Raw genomic sequence first — 19,693 nt, 5'->3', positions numbered from 1 at the left:
TATGCAGGTACATGCTGTGTAAACTAAGAGTTTGGACATCCTTGGAGAAAAATTCTATATTGAAAATCAAACTGAAATCTCCTAATATCACCAGTCATTGGGATTATATGAAAAAGTGAACCATCCTCAGGTCACACCCAACACAAACTAGATTTGCATGGAACCATTTTTGATTATATTGGTTATAGGTCCTGAAACCTAGAATAACCATTCCCATTGAGATGAGATTTATATACTGGAGAAACAGAGTGCCTTACCAAAGATGCATTTTATCTATTTATTGCACACATGTTTATTGAGCTGCAGGCACTGTGCTAGACTCGTGAATACTTCAGTAGAAAAAAACAAAACAAGACCTCTGCTTTTATAGAACTTGCATCCATCTGTAGTTAACATAAATAATTCATTGATTTCTTTTTAAACAGAGCAGAATAAGGGGGATCAGGAAATGCAAGGGGTTAAGGGACAGGTTTTAGATAGAGTGGTTGACTTAAATTGAGAAAGGTGACTTTTGAACAAAGGAATAGAGATCTTATAAGAAGTCTCAGCTCAGCAGGGTCTTCTATGAACTAGAACCCCCTGGAGCAAGAAGCCCAGATGAGCGACCTAAATAGCCAAGCCAACCCAGCGAACACTCCTTGGCACTATTTCTTAAGTTCTCCAAGTACCAGTAGGCTTGCAGAAATGGCATCCATAAAATATTCTAATAGCACAGCCATCTCCAAGATGAATCTGGTCTATGCATTTTAAAGATAGCAAAATGTTTCCATCACCACAGTGCTTTGCAAATATTTTTAAAGATCAAGGAAATTGGCCAATTTGAAAATGTTTAAAATGGAACATTTTTACATCACTTCGTATATGCCTCATGTCTTAACAATACATTTTGTGAAGGCCTCATAAGCAATTCAGTTGTGCCCTCCACTCCCACCCCCTCATAGGATGAATATGCTGGAGAAATGCTGATGGTAAAAGGCCCAGTGCTGATAGCTTCATGACAAGTTCTCTGGAAGTCACTGTGTTTAAGGCAGGTTGTTGCTCCTTTACCTTGTGAGCACCTATCAGACTTTGCCACTTGTAGAAAATTGACTTAGGCAGAGCTATCTTTATTATTACTATTATTTTATTCTTGCCTGAAACTGCCATTTCAAAGTGTGTTCCTTTCTGTATTGAAAAACAAAATAATGAGCTCGTATTTGTATTTCCTGGGAGGCCCCATTCATTTGCATTCACTTACTGTTGAGGCTCCCCAGGTCCCAAATTTGCACATTGCTGCTAGACCCAGACATACAATCCTAGCAGGGGAGATGTGGTCTCCAATGCCTTTGCAAGATGCCTACGTTATGCTTATGTTAGCTCAGGGGTCCTAGCGCCTACATCCATATAGCCAGATTTATGTGCGAGACATTTGATATAGAGCAAGCTGAGTCCTTGCTTGTTGTGCTAAATCTGCAATGGATCTGTGCAGAGGCCAAGCACTACAGTGCTCTCTGCTGGGTGAAATCCATCAGACTCCTGACCTGTCAGAACGTTTTTTCTATTGCCATATGTTAAATAACACTAACTTACATTTATATAACACTATCAGATGAAGAGTCTCTTTGTCCCAGACCAAACCAGATTGGTAATAAAAAGTTACTTCATTACAAAATAATATTTCTTTCTCTGGCTCCATCCTCTCTGAGTATCCAAACCTCTAGCTTGTCTATCTCTGGGAATCTGCAAGAAAACCTCATAGATATTTTTTGTTTGTTTGTTTGTTTGTTTTGGCTACCAGCTGCTCTCCTCTGTGCTTTTCTGCTCTTTGCCCCTTCCTGTGATGATTTATGTCAGCTGCTTAAGTCATCAGAGCATCCAAAACAGACAAGGATAATTTCTGTCCTGGTTATCTCTTGCTTTCTAACAAATGCCCTAAAACTCAGGGACTTAAAACAACCACCATTTTATTTGCCCATGATTATAATTTGTAGGCTGGGCTCATCTGGTCCTGCCAGTTGTCACTCCTGTGATTGCTTTTGGCTGGCAGGTCAGTTGGGAGCTGGGCTCAGCTGGGAAGCTGGCATGGCCGGGCATCTTTGCTTTGTGGCCTTAGAGCCTCTCCCACTCCACGCAGACTCTTCACTTTGTCTTTCCATGAGCTCTCAGAAACAGCATGATGGAAACTTGTTGCATGGAGACTCCAAGTTCTCAAGGGCACAAAACAGTAGCTTCCAAGCATTTATAAGGCTTAAGCTTGGGACTGGCATAGCATCACTTCCAACACATTCTGTTTTGCTAAAGCAAGTCACAGGCTGAGCCTGATTCCAGAGCAGGGTCAGAACTAGAGGTGGATAAGGTGCTGGTCTTGCCTTCTGTAGCATCTTCTATTCTCCCTCTTAAAGATGACTTAGCCTATGTTTGTAGTTAAGTGTCTTCTCAGTGTGTTTCCAGTATACAGATGGCCAGGTACCCTAAAGCTTGTCATCATTTAGAACTATCCCTCTCTGTTTTAGTCTAAGCTGGTAGTGTCTCCATCAATTGAATTATATTAAAAACTCTGCAGATTTTCTATGAATTGTGTCAGTGTTTACTACATCAGACAAAAGCCACACCCTCACAAATCCTCCAGACGAGCCATATACTACCTTGGGTTACAGTGATACCATGTTCTTAAGATTCTTAGAGGTCCTGCTGTCTAGTTTAGCCTACAAGACACCATATTAAATCTTTCTGAAGTCTTAATAAAGGATTTACACCTGCATTCTTTTTTTAAAATATAGATATTTAAATTTATTTATCCATGAGAGACAGAGAGAGAGAGAGGCAGAGACACAGGCAGATGGAGAAGCAGGCTCCATGCAGGGAGCTCGACATGGGACTCGATCCCAGGACCCCAGGATCACATCCTGGGCCAAAGGCAGTGCTAAATCGCTGAGCCACCCAGGCTGCCCTACACCTGCATTCTTGATTTGATCTGACCTCAAGGCCATCTTTTACTGAAGGAACCCTGGATTTGATCCAAGCTCTGAGACCATTTCTTGCTTCGAGACTCTCTTTCTGACTGGAGAAGCTAGGAGTGAAAAACAGTTCTATTTTCCAAACTAGTAAGTTCAGATTTGATTTTATTTTTAGATTCTACACACACAGAGAGAAAAAAAGGAACAGTTTATTCTTTAGTTCACCTGCCTCTGTTCGTCTATTATCAAACATGGCTAGAAAGAGGCGTTGACACTTTGAACATCCAGCCTGGAAATCTCAGCGAGGTGCACAAATTCATTGACTAAATTTTCTATCTTCCAGGTTACCAAAGGTGACAGTGTTGCCAAATGTCTTGTTACTATTATTATTTGAATTACTTTACCTCCAGCCTCCAATTGCAATTTTTCCAGTTTCTTTCTAGCCTTCAATGACAAACTTCTTTTCCTCTTCAGGTACCTATTTGCCACTCAGTCCCCAAATCACATATATTAGATATTTGTTATGGTGTGCCACCATTTTAAGGTACCAATTTCAGTTTTAGGTAATTATTATGACTACATAACAAAGAGCCCCAAAACATGGTAACTTAAAACAGCACTTTTTCCCCCCCTCATAACTCTGTGGGTCAGGATGCACAGAGTTCAGCTTGTCATTTCCGCTATTCCACGTGAGTCTTCTATCCCCTGGGGTCCTTCCCATGGCTCCTCCCTCTCTCCATGGATAGACTGGGTTTCCTCAGAGCATGGTGGTTTCAGAATAACCACACTTTTTACATAATAGCTGGTTTCCAAAAGGGAACAGTAGAGATAGAAATAGAGATAAAAGCTGTATAACTAACTCTTGAGGCTCAGTCACAGAAATTAACCAGAATCCCTTCTACTGCGCTCTATTAGTTAAGCAAGTCACACAAGTCCAGCTCAGATTCAAAGGGAGAGAATGACCTAAGAGCAACCAACATAGTAGATTACAAACACATCACCACAGTCTCCTTATACAATCTTTCTCCTGTCTAATAGGAGAAGTTGGCTTATTTCCTGTCTGATCAGTCTGCCAGTTCCACTATGACTTTTAACATGCTTTAACGTGTTCTAGCTAGTGCCTTGATTAGGAAGTAAATCCTTCTCCTCCCTTGGGTAAAGGTGTCTGTCACATGGGCTACAATATCTTCTACATCATAGCTTAAAGATTCTAAGAGATGCTACTGAATCGTACTCTAATTTTCTTATTTGCAGTTCAGTTTTTTTTGTCTTTTAATCTTCTATCCCCAGGTCTTATAAGTCCATGAGACCTGAGTTTAGTTGACTTGAGCAAAAGAAAATTCATTATTTCAAAAGTTCTTCTATGTCTAATTTTCCTTATATCTTTTAATCCACTTCATTGAAGTATATTTTGCATATGATAAACTTCTGTGTGTGCAGTTTGATAAGGTTCAACAAATGTATACATGGAATTAACCACCAATGCAATTAAGATAAAGGATATGTCCAGCACTTTCGCACAAAATGTCCCCCCCGCCAGTTCTCTTCCAATCCTTCCCACCTCCCACAATTCCAGGATCCAGGTAACTACTGGTCTTTCATACCCCTTATGGATTAGTATTGCCTGTAATAGAATTTCATATAAATGATATTATACAGAATGTACTTGATGGTGTCTGGATTACTCAACACCATAACCATTTGAGATTCTTTCATGTATTGATAGTTAATTTCTTTATATTGTTAAGTAGCATTCCATTGTGTGTGTGTGTATATATATATATATCCCACATTTTGTTTATCTATGCACCTGCCGATGTACATTTAAATGGTTTCCTTTAAAGTTTGTTTTTCTATTGTGAATAAAGTTCCTATGAGTATTCATGTGTAAGTAAGTCTCTTTATGATCATGTTTTCATTTCTCTTGGGTAAGTACCAAGAAGTTAAAGAAATGGGGTGGGAGTAATGGTATAAGGTCTGAGAAACAGGAGTGCTGATGTCTAAGGGAAGGAAAAGATGGATGTCCCAGCTCCAGCAAAGACAGCAAATTTGCCCTTCCTTCTGAATGATGCCCATCAGCATTGGTAAAGACCATCCTTATTCGTTCTGGGAATTCAAATGCTAATCTCTTCTGGAAACATCCTTTTAGACCCAGAAATATTTTAGTAACTCTCTGGTTATCCTTCAGCCCAAACAGATACATAACAATTAACTCAAAAATAACCCTAGTGAGTTTTTCATTTTAGTTATAAAATCTTCAGCTCTAGGATTTCTGTTTGGTTTCTTTTTAAAATTCCTATCCCTTTGTTGTTATTTTCTGTTTGTTTATACATGATCCTCCTGGTGTTCTCGAGCTCTTTGTCCATGATTTCCTTTAGCAATTTAAGCATATTTGAAACAGTCGATCTAAACTCTTCCGTTAGCAAGTCAAATGTCTATGCATTCCCAAGGATAGTTTCTATAAAATTCTTCTGTGAAGAGACATATTTTCTTGTTTCTTTGCATGCTGTGTACTTGTTTTTTAGTTAGAAGTAAACATTTTTGAATATTATAGCATGGTAGCTATGGCAAGGAGATGCTCCACTTTGCCCCCGGCTCATTTTCATCACTTGCTGCAGACTCTAGCTGTTTTTCCAATGACTTTACTGACTCTTTATCAAGTATAGTACTTTTATCATGTATGGCCTCAGAAATCTCTGTTAAAGGAATAAATAGTGGTCAGCTAGTTTTTTGACAGATCTTTCCTTGAATGCCAAGCTCCTGCCCTCACAAAAATGGAAAAAGAATGGGAAAACAAAAAAGAAACACAGATAATACTGATGATGATGGCAACAATAACAATGATAATAAACTTATTCTAGTCTTTTCACATTGGCTATGTGCTAGAGCACTCTTCCAACACTTAGCCAGGTCACTTACAGCTCTGCCTTAGCCTCCAAGTCTTCCTCGCTGTGAACCTTGAGATCAGCCTGGAGGTGAAAGCTTAGGGTTCTCTCATTCATCTTTCTTGAGCGTGGAGCCTGCCCTGGCCATATGCTTGGCTCTCTAAGTTCTCCGGTATGCACATGTACTTTTTTGGTGACCTAATTTCTGAAAGAATCTTCTTCCAAGCTTTTGTTCCCAGAGTCCCTAGTGTCCTATTGAATGCCTCAGACACAATCTTTTGACACAAGGGACTATAGTTTGTTTGTTGTCTTTATGATGTTTTTGAGGAAGTGAGTTCCTGAAGAGAGGAAACAAAGGCTAAGCCCTTTAGGCAGTCCCAAGGCAGATGAGAACGGACAAATACAATCTTTTGCAAACAAGGTCTGTTCTGCTCCTTCCAGATCAGGGACTCAGGCAACACACTGAGAAAATGAGCTACTGTCTTTAAGACAACCACCAAGCTGTGGAATGCATAAAGCAAGGGCAAGTAAATATATAACATAGCTTCCTACCATTTGGTTGCTGTAAACTTTTGAAAACTTTTTTTTTCCAGATTTCTGACAAAGTTAATTCTGACAATTCTGCTTGAATTTTCTGTTCTGTTGGTAAAATGGGCTGTAGAATTGCCTACTCCCCCATGTTTGCTGACATTATCTCTGTTTTTACATATTTGCTGTTTGTTTCATGGATATCACTGGTAGACACCAAGAAAGAAGCAGAGGCAAAATAGGGAAGGAAATCTCTACTGCATTTCTGTTCTACTTATTGAATTGACTTTGAAACAGAAATTGCCTTGGACTTCCACAAACTCAATGGTCAAAGCAGGTGGAGCTGTCTGAAGGGAGTTGTAACCATGCTGTTTTGAATATCTCTAGTTCCTGATAGAGATATCTATTCTAATTTAAATAACTCCACATTTTCACAATCAGTGTGCCAATCTTAGCAGTAGAAAGGAGACTAAACAATAATTTAGCCCCTGAAATATGGCAATGTTCCCAATTAATTTTTTGTTTTTATTCTCAAATACTTAATTTTGGCAGCATGTGTTCATTATTTATTCATTCAACAAATATAGAATAAATTCCTAATACATATAACACAAAGTTCAAGTATACATCAATGTATACTTTGTTGATATAGATCAGTGAAAACAAAATTCTGGCCTCTTGGAAGTCAGGGTTAGGGTTTCTATGGTGGAAGAATATACAAATAAACAATAAACAAAATAAATGCACATATTATGTGGCATATTAGTTAAAAAGAATAGTAGAGTAGGCTAAGAGGATTTAGGCAGTGCTTCCAATGAGAATGTGTGGTAATTTTAAGAAAATGGTCACGGTCGGCCTAATTAAGAAGTGACATTTGAGGAATGCGTTAAAGAAGGTGAGGGAAGAAGTAAGACTGGTTCAGAAAGAGGGTTCAGTGCAAAGGACCCAATGTGGAAGCATGGAGGGCATATCTGAGCCACAGTGAAGGATCCAGTGTGGAATGAGTAAAGAGAATAGTAACAAGAAACGGGTCAGAGAGTACTTAAAGGTGAGCTCCGATGGGGCTCTGTGGATCAATTCAAGGATTTTGCCTCTTACTCAGAGTGATGTAAGAGACCATCTGAATATTTTTAGGAAGAAAGTGACATGATCTGATGTAGATTTTAAAATAACCTTCCTGGCTTCGGAGTTGACAACAAACTGTAGGGTAACAGGGTTATAAATGCACTTTTGTAATCTCTTTCCTGCTAGGTTGACCCTGTTTCCTTGTCCTGCTGTACTTATCTGGGGTTTCCAAGGAAGAATTATACACAATTATATGACAATCTCACATTTTGTAACCACATCCTCTAAAGCTTATTAAAGAGACCTATTGGTCTGGATCTCAAGACAGTGAACGTGAACATCATTTCATGGTCTATTGTCTACCCAGTCCAGTATGAGCAAGATTCAATGGTCTTTGACTTGAGCCAGGGAGATTCACAGTGTCTCTGCACTTGGATAACACTTTTCATTCTAGTTAAGATTACTTGGGTTGCAAGCAACTGAGTAAAAATAAAGGATGTTTTTTTAAAGGTTATAGTCTTATTTCAACAAACCCAAGGGCAAAAAAGAAGCCACGCCTCAGGAGGTGCTGGAAACAAGATTTGGCTAGCCATTGGGAAACAGGTTATGCTCAGGAAAGTGAATAGAGTTGGGCCAATTTGAGCCAAATTATCAGGATCCAATCAAGGATGTCCAATTGGACAGTCATGTTGTACAAAGGTAGCCATAGGGGGCCCCCTTGTGGAAGGAGGTGGAGTATTTTTTTAAAAGGATGATTCAAGAATTGTACTGTTTTCCCTTAGACTATATTATATATAGTATATTGTAGAAGAGTTCATTTCCAGGTTAAAATTTTTTTTTCTGATTTTACTTCAGTAAAAGCCCAATGTATTAGCTCAAGAAACCTGTTAGATCTACACTGTTCAATGCAGTAGCCCCTAGTCACATGCAGCTATTGAACACTTTAAATGAAACTGGTCTAAAATGAGATGTACAATAAGCACAAAATACATATTTGATTTTGAAGGCCAATTAATTACAGACACATAACACAAACCATCTTATTAATATATATCAACTACATGTTGATATATTGCATAAAATAAAACATTGTTAAAATTAATTTTATCTATTTTTATTTTCTTCACTGAAGCTGCTTGAAAATTATAGATTACATATTTAGTTCATGTTCTATTTCTCTTAAAATTTTTTTCTCAGTCTAATTATTTTTAATTAAGTTATAATTGACAAGTAACATTGTATTAGTTTCAAGTATACAGCAAAACAATTTGATATTTGTATATATTGAGAAATGATCACAACAATAAGCCTAGTTAATATAGCCTACTTAACATATTATCGTACATATTTAAAATTTTTCTTTTACTTGTGATGAAAATATGTGAAGATTTACTCTCCTAGAAACTTTCCAGTGTGCAATAATTATTATTAACTATACTCACCATGCTATATATTACTTCCAGTGATTATTTCTATTATAATTGGAAGTTTGTGCCTTTTGACTCCCTTCATCCATTTCATCCACCTCCTATCCCTGCCTCTGGCAACCACCAATCTGTTCTCTATCTATTCTATCTTCTTTTTCTTCTTTTTTTATAGATTCCACATGCAAATGAAATCATATAGCATTTGTCTTTCTCTGTCTGATTTATCTCACTCAGCATAATGCCCTCAAGATCCCTCCATGTTGTCATAAGTGTCAAGATTTCCTTTTTATGGCTGAATAATATTTCTCTGTGTATGTGTGTGTTTGTGTATGCACAGCCATTTTCTTTTCCATTCATCCATCAACAGATACTTTGGTTGCTTCCCTATCTTGGCTATTGTAAATAATGCTGCAATGAACATGGAGGTGAACATATCTTTTTGAATTAGTGTTTTTGTTTTTCTTGACTAAATATCTAAAAGTGTAATTGTTGGATCTTAAGGTAGTTTTATTTTTAATTTTTTGAGGAAACGCCATGCTATTTTCCATAGTAGCTGTACCAATTTACATTCCCACCAACAGTGCACAAGGATTCCCTTTTCTTCACATGCTTGCCAACACTGGTTATTTCTTGTCTTTTCATTAGTAGCCATTCTAACATGTGAGGCAATGTCTCATCATGGTTATGATTTACATTTTCCTCATAAGTAGTGATGTTGAGCCTTTTTCATGTACCTGTTGGCCATCTTAGCTCACATTTTTTTTTTAGATTTTATTTATTTATTCATGAGAGACACACAGAGAGAGGCAGAGACATAGGCAGAGTGAGAAACAGGCTCCCTGCCAGGAGCCTGATGCAAGACTCAATCCCAGGGTCTTGGGATCATGCCCTGAGCCAAAGGCAGACATTCAACCACTGAGCCACCCAGGTGCCCCGGCTCACCTTCTATTTCTATGCAGCATCTCTGAACTAGATTCATAGTACATTTTGACACTGAATGAACAGCATACAAAATAGGTGCAAATATTTCTGGAAATAGACATTGCATAGCAAATACTGTCAATGCTCCTTCGAGTTCCCCTCAGATACCCTTTATCATTCATCATCTGTGAATCATTCAACTTTCTGTGCTCTTTGCTTCCAACAGACACTACCTCTTTATATAAATTCCTTTTGGCTACCAAGACATTTCCCTCTGGATGCTTAGGAACTCCCATGCTTCTTGAGCAGTTTATAGCCAATAGCTGACTTTTACATGATTAAGAAAGCCCAGCTCTTGTGCTTTGAGTTTTGACAAACTATGAGGTGCAAACTACATTCCAGAGCTCCCCACAGGATTGGCCTGACCCTAGTCCTTCCTCCCCAATCTTTTACTAGTTTATCTTGGCGACACTACTCTAAAAAATCACCAGCAAGTGAATCCTCATCTCAGACTCTGCTTCTGAGGAACCCAGCCAAAAATACATGGTGATTTTCTTTAAGTGCAGTTGGGCTGATTTTAATAATAAGGTTATGTATGATCCCTGATAAGCCACATTCTCTTCTCTGTTTCAGATAATATTTTGCTTAGAGACATGGAAGGTACAGAAATCTCCAACTGCAGGGTTGTCTTCTATATTTCTGTTTTCAATTGAGAGACAAATAATCTGAAGGATGATGTCTAATTGTGAAAAGTCTTTTTTTTAAGATTTTATTTATTTATTAATGAGAGGCACACACACACAGAGGCAGAGACATAGGCAGAAGGAGAAGCAGGCTCCATGCAGAGAGCCCAATGTGGGACTCAATCCACAGACTCTGGGATCATGCCCTGAATTGAAGGCAGACACTCAACCACTGAGCCACCCAGGCATGCCATGAAATGTCTTTTGTTTGACTACTGGGAAAAGTAAGTTTCTTCCAAAGAAGACCAACTTGATCTGAAAAATCATCTTCTAACTTAGAGATAAAATGTTTTGGATTGTTCTTTTTCAAACGTCATATGTAGACATGTGCAAAGCATGCATGGCATGGAATGGCATATCTTTGATTAATTAGATAAATGCCCTGGACTTGCCAGGACTATTTGTCAGATGAAATGTCGATCAATTCTCAACTTCCACTCTGGCCAAACAAAGCAAAGAAACAAAACAATAGCAGCAATAACAAATTAAGTCAAAACATTGTAACAAACACGCTGGGGTGCCTGAGTAGCTCAATTGGTTAATTGTCTGCCTTCAGCTTGGGTCATGATCCCCAGGTCCTGGAATTGAGCCCCACAATGGTCTCCCTACTCAGTGGGGAGCCTGCTTCTCCCTCTCCCCCTGCTCATGCTCTCTCTCATTATCTCTCTCTTAAATAAATATTTTTTTAAAAAAACATGCTAAAATCAGTACAATAAAAATTGAAGATATTGGAAAAGAAAATAACTTTAGTAAAGAAACTGAGAGGCAAAAAATACAGTAAATACAGGGAACCCGGGTAGCTCAGTTGGTTGAGTGACAGACTGCTGGTTTTATTTATTTTTTTTAATTTTTATTTATTTATGATAGTCACAGAGAGAGAGAGAGAGAGAGAGAGGCAGAGACATAGGCAGAGGGAGAAGCAGGCTCCATGCACCGGGAGCCCGACGTGGGACTTGATCCCGGGTCTCCAGGATCGCGCCCTGGGCCAAAGGCAAGCGCCAAACCACTGCACCACCCAGGGATCCCCAGACTGCTGGTTTTAGCTCAGGTCATGATGTCATGGATTGTGAGATGGAGCCTTGCATTGGGCTCCCCGCTCAGCAGGGAGTCTGCTTGAGATTCTCTCTCACCCCCTGCTCCTCTCCACACTTACTAGCCTGTGCTTTCTCTCTTTCTCAAATAAATAAATCAATCTTTAAAAAAATACAGTAAATAATAAAAATCCATTTGTTTGCCCATGTTAAAAACATAATTTGATTTGAAATAAAGACAGAAATTTTTATTTGCAGTTAAGGCTGTTCTGATGTCTTAGTACAAGGAGTGAGCAATGTATTCCTCTTTGGTGTAAATGTATATTTTTCTGTAAGAAAAATCTATCTTATTAATACATCTCCTTTCTCCAATCTTCTCACTGACTAATCCCCTACTTTGCAATTACGGTTACATCAGAGGATCACAGATGTTGGTTAAAAAATATACTGAGAGGCTAATGAGGCAAAATATCAGGAAATGTTTGGAAAGTTACTTCCTTTAATACACAGAGATGACACATAAAAATTTAAGAGAAAGTTGAATTTGTTCTGGCTTACAGAAAGCCCAAGGTGTTGTAGTGGGAATCAGAGAAGTTGGCAAATATGTTTGCTTGAAAATGAAAAATCCCTTTTTTTAAATAATAGCAAATATTTGCCTTCAGTTGAGAGCAAATCAGTGTCATTCTTCTTGGAAGTAGTATTGGTTGCATTGAAAAACAAAACCCTGTGACTCTATTCTCTGCCATTCCTCATCTTGGCAGTAGCATGTCATAAGGAAGAAAGGTTTCTAACCAGTGAAGATGTGTTTGTATGAGCATGAGAGGCTGTGCCAGGGTCGGGGGGTTGTGGGGAGTGGCAAGCAGAGTAAAACACATTGAGTACACTGGTAGTTGGGAAAAATATACTCAGTGAAGATATTGGGGGGCTTTCCAAGGGAAAAATATATTTATTTTTCATGAGAAGGTAGTAAATTGATCAATTCACTGAATATAGTTAATAACGCCAGTACACAAATAAACTTATTGAAAATAAGGTGAAAAAGAGGTGTTCAAAGCAGCTTCATTCATATTCATAAACCACCAGGAATAATTTTGCTGGGCTTCCTACAACAGCACTGCTCTCTGTTCTTTTCTTGGGTATTTGCCATAATGGCAAGTTGACCTTGATTTTTTTTAATATTTTATTTATTTATTTATTTATTTATTTATTTATTTATTTATTTAGACTGTGCAAGCAGGAAGAGGGGCAGAGGGAAAGAATCTCAAGCAGATTCCCTGCTGAGTGTGGAACACAATGTGGGGCTCAATCTCATGACCATCAGATCATGACCTGAGTCAAAATCGAGTCAGATGGTGCCTGGGTAGCTCAGTAGTTGAGTGTCTGCCTTTGTCTCAGGTCATGATCCCAGGATTCTGGGGATCATGACCTGAGGGGATCCTGCTTCTCCCTCTGCCTATGTTTCTGTGTCTCTCATGAATAAATAAATAAGATCTTTAAAAAAAAAAATCAGGAGTCGGATGCTGAACCAACTGGTCACCCAGGTGCCCAGACTTTGATTATTCTTACATGCTTAATATCAGTGGTCTTATTAGTAATATAATCTTTCTTTACACACAGACTTTTAAATACAGTGAAGGATAAGCAAGAACATCTATCTTTATTAGTAAAAAATAGTAATAAATACTTCTCTGTTCATGTTGCCTCAGTGGAAATAAAAATAATATCCAGTAATTTGGTTCTTCAAACCAGTGACTGTTTGAACACTGAATTCCAAAGTTCAGTTTGGTACAAATCTTAATGATAGAATCAGCTCTTCTTTATTATTTTTGTCTCCTCGGCTGGTTAACATTGTGTACACATGTCTACCATAAGATATCTAAATCCTTGTTATTGTGCTAAAAATGGTAGGGATATTCAGCAGAGACATAAAGGCAATATTAGCAATATTAACAGCTATAAGTGAGCTGTTCAATGCAAGCAAATAGTTCATGTATCTAAAGTTTAGTGAAAAAAAAATAAAAAATAAAGCTTCGTGAATTTTAAGTACCTAAACTCAATTTTAATAATTTATGTAGAAATGTTTTGAAAATGCAGACATCTCTTCTGTTTACCTTAGACCAAAGGATTCAGTGGAATTCTACTTTCACTTCATGACTCAGAATTTTCTTTATATATCTTAATTAATGTGCTATCCTAGAAGCCAGGGAAGGGTAGAGGGTTGCAAGCCACTAGACTAATATGTTCAGAGCTCCTGTGCATTTTTCTTTTATAAATTCTTTCTCTCTCTATTTATCTGCCTTGTTTCCACCTCTTTCCATTTATTAGATACCGTGGGTTAGGAAGTCAGATCATTGAAGGCAAAGATTATATTTTAGAGACAGATAGATATATAAAGACATTAAAATTCTTATTTCCCTACTGGTTACCTTTTTGACACTGAAAAATAAATTAAACTCTAAAATTTCAGTTCCTTCATTTAAAAATGGGCATAATAATTACACTCACTTTATAGGATTGGTGGAAAGATGAAATAAGGTGTTGTGTGTGAATAAGTACTCCCAGAGGGGTAGGTGTCCTTACTTATTCTCATGATTGTTGCCACTTAATCATTATTGGGGTTGTAAAGCTCCTGGGAAGAGGATCTAAGGACAGTGCAAAGAGTAAAGCACTAGCATATCAGAACATGCGTGAATTCAGGACTTCTCTTCCAGCTGCTCAGATAGGCCTTAGTTTGGGTCTATGTTTCATTTGTAGATGCTCCTCGAAAGTATCTCTGGATAAATGAATTGTTTCTGTACTGTGTAAAGGATATTAGGCCCCAATGTTGTGAAAACCACTGTGGTTCTTTGAACTAAAAAAAGAAGTCCTGTCCCAAATACGCCACAGCCCTAGAAAAAGATATTTTTAAGGCATGAGTAGAAAATAGCCTAAATCAAGTGACTTTACAACAGTTTCCTTTATTTAGTTACTACAACTTCCTGAGTGTTGGCCTGCCCTCCCTTTGCTTTGACTTCTAGGAACACTGACCCAGGTAAGTGGAGTCTGTTTTTGTGAAACTTGTGTGTGCTTATGTTTTCTTACCCAGGGAGGCATAGTAGGTGAGGGGTGCAGAGAAAAGGAAGCAACCGTTTCTTTAAGACAAGTACTATATCTTATGGGTTTTAAATATATTCTCAGAGATCTAGGAGGAGCCTGACACATGGAAAGAACTTAAATACTTGCTCATATGCAGAGAGTCTCATTAAGTGTTTCACAGTCTCTGTGAAGGAATGGTATGCTCATTGCTGGAAGTCACGTAACTTCTGGTTTCTATCACAAGTTTGACAGAATGAGTGACCTCATAAAGATATGAAATTCTTTGAAGTTTTCCTCTTCTATGAATTATAGATAACTATGCCTGAATTTAGGTTAGAAATAGAAATGATGTCTCTACTCTTCCACCAGACTGTAAGCCTATAAAGATATGAATTTTTGTGTTTTGTTTACTGCTTTATTCTCAGTGCCCAGAATAGTACGTGACACCTAGAAAATGTTCTATAAATATGTGCTGAATGATTGGGTGATTTAAAAAAAAATGAGGTGGTTAAGGAAAGTCCAAATATTTATGTAATTGATAGTATCATCACTATAATTAAATTATTATTCACTTTACATATGAAATGAATCTTTAAAGGGTCTATATGAAATTGAACAATTGAATATAATTAATTCAATTCAGTTAAGCAGCAACTATATTTGAGTGTATGCGGGCCAGGTCCTCTGAAAGGCCACATGAATACAAAAGTGGATAAGATAGTCTCCACCTGTATGATAGCTGTATTAGAGTAAAGCTTACCAAATATTTCTATTTTTCCAGTAGAAAAGTTCTGATGAAGAAAATTCCACAAGTGACTACACTGAACATTTTTGAGGTGGATCGAGTGGCAAACAACATTGAAGCTGCCTGGTCTCTAAAGTTATCATCAACACAGAGGGCATTAGAAGAAAAAGGGGCATGCTTTTCTGATGACTTTATTTTATAGATGAGGCAACCAAGACCATAGTGATAAGGATTTTTTGAACTTCCCTTTGCTGGGACCATCTTTCCATCTCTTCTCAGCCTGGCAAGCCCCCATTCATTCTTCAAGGCACAGATCAAATATCCCTTTGAGAAGCCAATTTGTAACTCCTCCAGGCTTAGTGGATTGCTTTGCCTGCACTTAATTCTTGCCTCTACTATAGCAAGCAGAAGAATCATCTCAAATTTTGCTGACCATAAGAATCACCTAGGATGCTTCTTAAAAACCCTGACCCATGGGCCTCATTTTGGTACATGTGGATCAGAGGTTCTGATTCTCCATATACATCATCTGAGAGTCTGTGTGTATCTCTCTCTCTCTTTTTAATATTTACTTATTTGACACAGAGAAAGAGAGAATAAGCAAAGGGGAGGGGCAGAGGGAGAGGGAGAATCTTAAGCAGACTCCCTGGCGAGTGTGAAGCCCAGTATGGGGCTTGATCTCACCGCACTGAGATCACAATCTGAGCCAAAATCAAGAGTTGGATGCTTAACCAACTGAGCCACCCAGGTGCCCTGAGAGTCTGTGCCTTAAAAATGAATCTGAGAGGACTGTCATGACAGGGGCCATGAAAAGCACTAAATTAAACCCATATTCAGTTAGAATGCTTTTGGCTGCAAGTAAGTGAACATTTATCTTGGGCTGGCTTAAGCAATAAAGTCATTTATTAACTCATATAACATGAAGTCCAAATGCAGAGCAAGATTCAACTAGTTGCTTAATTATGTTGTTTGGGGCAGTTTCTCTCTCTCTCTCTCTCTCTCTCTCTCTCTCTGCTCTGCTATAAGCAGCTTTAACATCATCTTTAGTCTAGCATCATCTTTTCACTTATGGGTATTACATGTTCTTTTAAGATCAGCCAGACTCTTTCTAGGGAAAGAGTTTCATTTTGGGTTTCTTTTTTTCTTTTGGTTTCTTTTTTTTCCTACTAGAAATCTCTAGAAAGTCACTTCTAGTGTTTTAATACCCCACATTGGCTGAGACCCACATCCATCCCTGAATCCATCAATAATAACGGAGTGGTGGGGATAAGTTTAGCATAACTGACTAGGAATAATCAGCAGTGGGAAACAGCCATAAAATGCTTCAGGAATCTGTAAAGAGTGTATTTGCACCAAACATCTGGTCTCCTCCACTAGACTGTTTTTAACTGAGATCAAGAATCATGTATTTATGTTTGTATATGTATAACACCTCCCACAGAAGGTACTCAGAATTTGCTGAATGGATGTTGTATGAATCACATACTTGCTGGAGGCAGAACTCGTACACCCAAATGTTTTGACTTTCATATCATTGCTCTTACCTACACCCTGTGATAGAAGGAAGTTCCTGTAAGCAGCCTGTGATACAAAGGAAGTATGAAGGTGGAAATGATTTTCAGGACAGGCCTCCTCATTTATCTACTCCCCCCACTGAGCCTGGCAATACAAATGATAAAATAACTTCTCTGCCTAAAATGTCCAAGGGTGTGAAGCATTGAAATATCAGGGTACTTTTCTGTATCTTTTCCTTCTTCTGATTCTGCCTTTGTAATGGACTTTATAATCACATATCCGTTAATCTGAACACTTCTTAGGAGGTAATCATAATAACTCGCCTAGATCTAATGTTGTAAGGAAACATTTTATGGCCCTAGGATACATTTTCATCCAAGTTATTAAAGTCCAATTACATCATGTTTTCTTCCAAGGAATGCCAAGTACTTGAGGGACAATATTGCAGTCACTCTCACTCGTCTCTTGGAAATAATTTACACAGATATAGCCTTGATATTGTAGATAAAGCCCTCTGCTCTCCCTCCCCAAAGAGATGGAAAAATGTACTTACTTGCTTAAGATCACACAATAGAGCCAGACAGGAGAAATTAGGATGAAAACGCAAATTCTTTCTTTTCCATTAGCTCATACATGTAACTTTCCTTTATGAAATCATCAGATCGGTATATGGTACTTTTGATGAACAAGAAACTACCATATCATGCAGTCAGGTGAATTTCATGTATAAGTTTTATACTTAAAGTTTTCTAAGCATAATTTCTGGGTTCTATCATGACTTATATCATAAGTGCCAGTCTTAAAGCAAGCAGCCTTTTGGAAACAATAGTGATAAAACTAATAATTATAGGATTTATTATTTATTAGTATCTATTATATTTGTGGTAGACTAAAGGCATTTTTCATAGGACTAACAACAACCCCTGAAAGGTAGACTGTATTCCTTCTTTAAGAGCTGAAGCTCAGATGCTATTCTGTGGATGGTCATACAGCTAGTAAGGGGTATTTCCAGAACTCAAATAGACTGTTTCAATGTCCAAAGCTAAAGCCTTCTCTACTACTCCATACAGCTCTGGAATATTTGAAATGGGAATTTGACTGAACTCTATTTTGTTGAACTGGAACAAGTTGCTTAATATCTTATTGAGTGAAATTCTTCAAATGAAAGCAACACCTCTCTCTCCAAATTCTACAGGTGGGTGATCTCATACATTCCTCTAGAAAGGAAGCACTCCAAGGAAGGGCAAGCCCTTCTTATCAACTGGGCCCAGATAAAGTATGTAATTATTCCTACAAGATCACCTGCATGTGTCTTAGGACGCTGCCTATTTTTCAATCAGAATAAATCCTCAGAAATCTTGTGGAAAAAAAAAAAAGAAATCTTGTGGAAAATTCCTCCAACACAAAAGAACATTCAACTCACTCCTCTGCTATAACGAGGTTGAAGTATTTTCAATGTTGTTGGAAGGTTCAAGCCACTTCTAAACAGCAGGGATTTCTGCTACAGTTGTTGTAAAGAATGCAGGACCCCAGTGGGCACAGAGCAGTAAGCTTCATAAAGCCCAAGACTTAGGGAGAACACAATGCCAGTGGAACATCCAGAGAGAGAGAGCAAAGAGAGCATGGCATTGGCTTAGTTTCACCCAGCCTCTTCATCTTGCCAAACCCTTCAGATAACAGAGCATGCATATTTAAATTCAAAAGGGCTTTTATGATTATTTAATAAAATGGGGATGAAGTAAGCAAATAATTGTTGAGAAGTAACATTTAATTTCCAAGAGTGCCCTGAGAGATGTATCATGGAGTGAAGCCATTGCAATTACTTGGAAATCCATTGTCCGAACTATTAAACTAATTCAGGCTATAGAAAAGTACCCAACACCATCATGAAGTAGGTGTAAGTGGTCCTGGTCAGAAAATAAACATTGTGGCAACAGCATACAGGACTGGGGTTGAAGATGAGAAATTCCAAATCAGAAGCAAAATATTCAGCCAATTATCTCCCAGCTCAGAATCTTAAAGCATCAAAGTGCAGGGCTGGAAAGAGATTTGAGACGCCCTCAAGGGCAATCGGTTCCCTCTAGGTAAGAATATATTTCAGCCACACTGAACTGATGGATTTTGAAGTGTTTTTAATTTCAGGTTTCACTTTTTATTTAGCTTCTAGCTCCCCATCTGGTCTACTTTTCTGCTGCAAATGCCAAAAATAATATTTTTCATTGACCACATTGGACATGTTTAGGATGGGATTTAAAAGTCGCTCCTCCCTATTTTAACAGTAATATTATAACAGAGGAAATAGCAGGATACAGCCCAGCTCCTGTTCAGCACTGCTTCCCTTTCTTCTAAATTCCACATCCTTCCTTTGGGCATCAAGTAACCTAAGTCCTTCTTACCATCTGACTGTAACTAATTTCCTTCAAATCAAGCCATCATGTCTAATTCAATGGTGTATCTCTACCTTCTGCTTTACTGAACACACACACACACACACACATATATATTTAGTAATTGAAGCTGAATACATTTTATGAAACATTGTTTACCAGTATAATCATTTTTATTGCCCCATCCAATGGGAAGTAAGGACTCCAGAAAAATAATTGATATAGATGTGAGAAAAATCAAGAAATTAGTTTTATGTTACTACATCCTTAGTAGGAATTTCTTACCTTGCTTGGGCTGAATATTGATGCAATTTTACAAGGGTGTGTGTGTGTGTGTGTGTGTGTGTGTGTGTGTGTGTAAAAAAAAATATATATATATATATTTTTTTGTACACATGTATATACAAAGGCACTGTAAGAGATTAATATAAAGGG

At 37.9% G+C, this 19,693-nt stretch overlaps 1 long non-coding RNA gene across 2 annotated transcripts in view; it reads left to right on the top strand.

The window, feature by feature from the left end:
• The window catches only part of LOC112921922 (uncharacterized), an 87,898-nt gene extending 69,647 nt beyond the window's left edge, over nucleotides 1–18,251 (top strand). For both annotated transcript variants that reach the window (XR_011997098.1, XR_003235341.2), the window contains exons 2-3: nucleotides 14,502–14,567; nucleotides 15,393–18,251. This is a non-coding gene — a long non-coding RNA (uncharacterized lncRNA). The remainder of the gene's footprint in view (nucleotides 1–14,501; nucleotides 14,568–15,392) is intronic.
• The last annotated feature ends 1,442 nt before the right edge of the window (nucleotides 18,252–19,693 follow it).

This window comes from Vulpes vulpes, chromosome 14 (genome assembly GCF_048418805.1).
Source record: "Vulpes vulpes isolate BD-2025 chromosome 14, VulVul3, whole genome shotgun sequence".
Taxonomy (NCBI): Eukaryota; Metazoa; Chordata; class Mammalia; order Carnivora; family Canidae; genus Vulpes; species Vulpes vulpes.
Note: the sequence above shows the minus strand (reverse complement) of the source record. Positions and strands in the feature narration are given on the sequence as shown.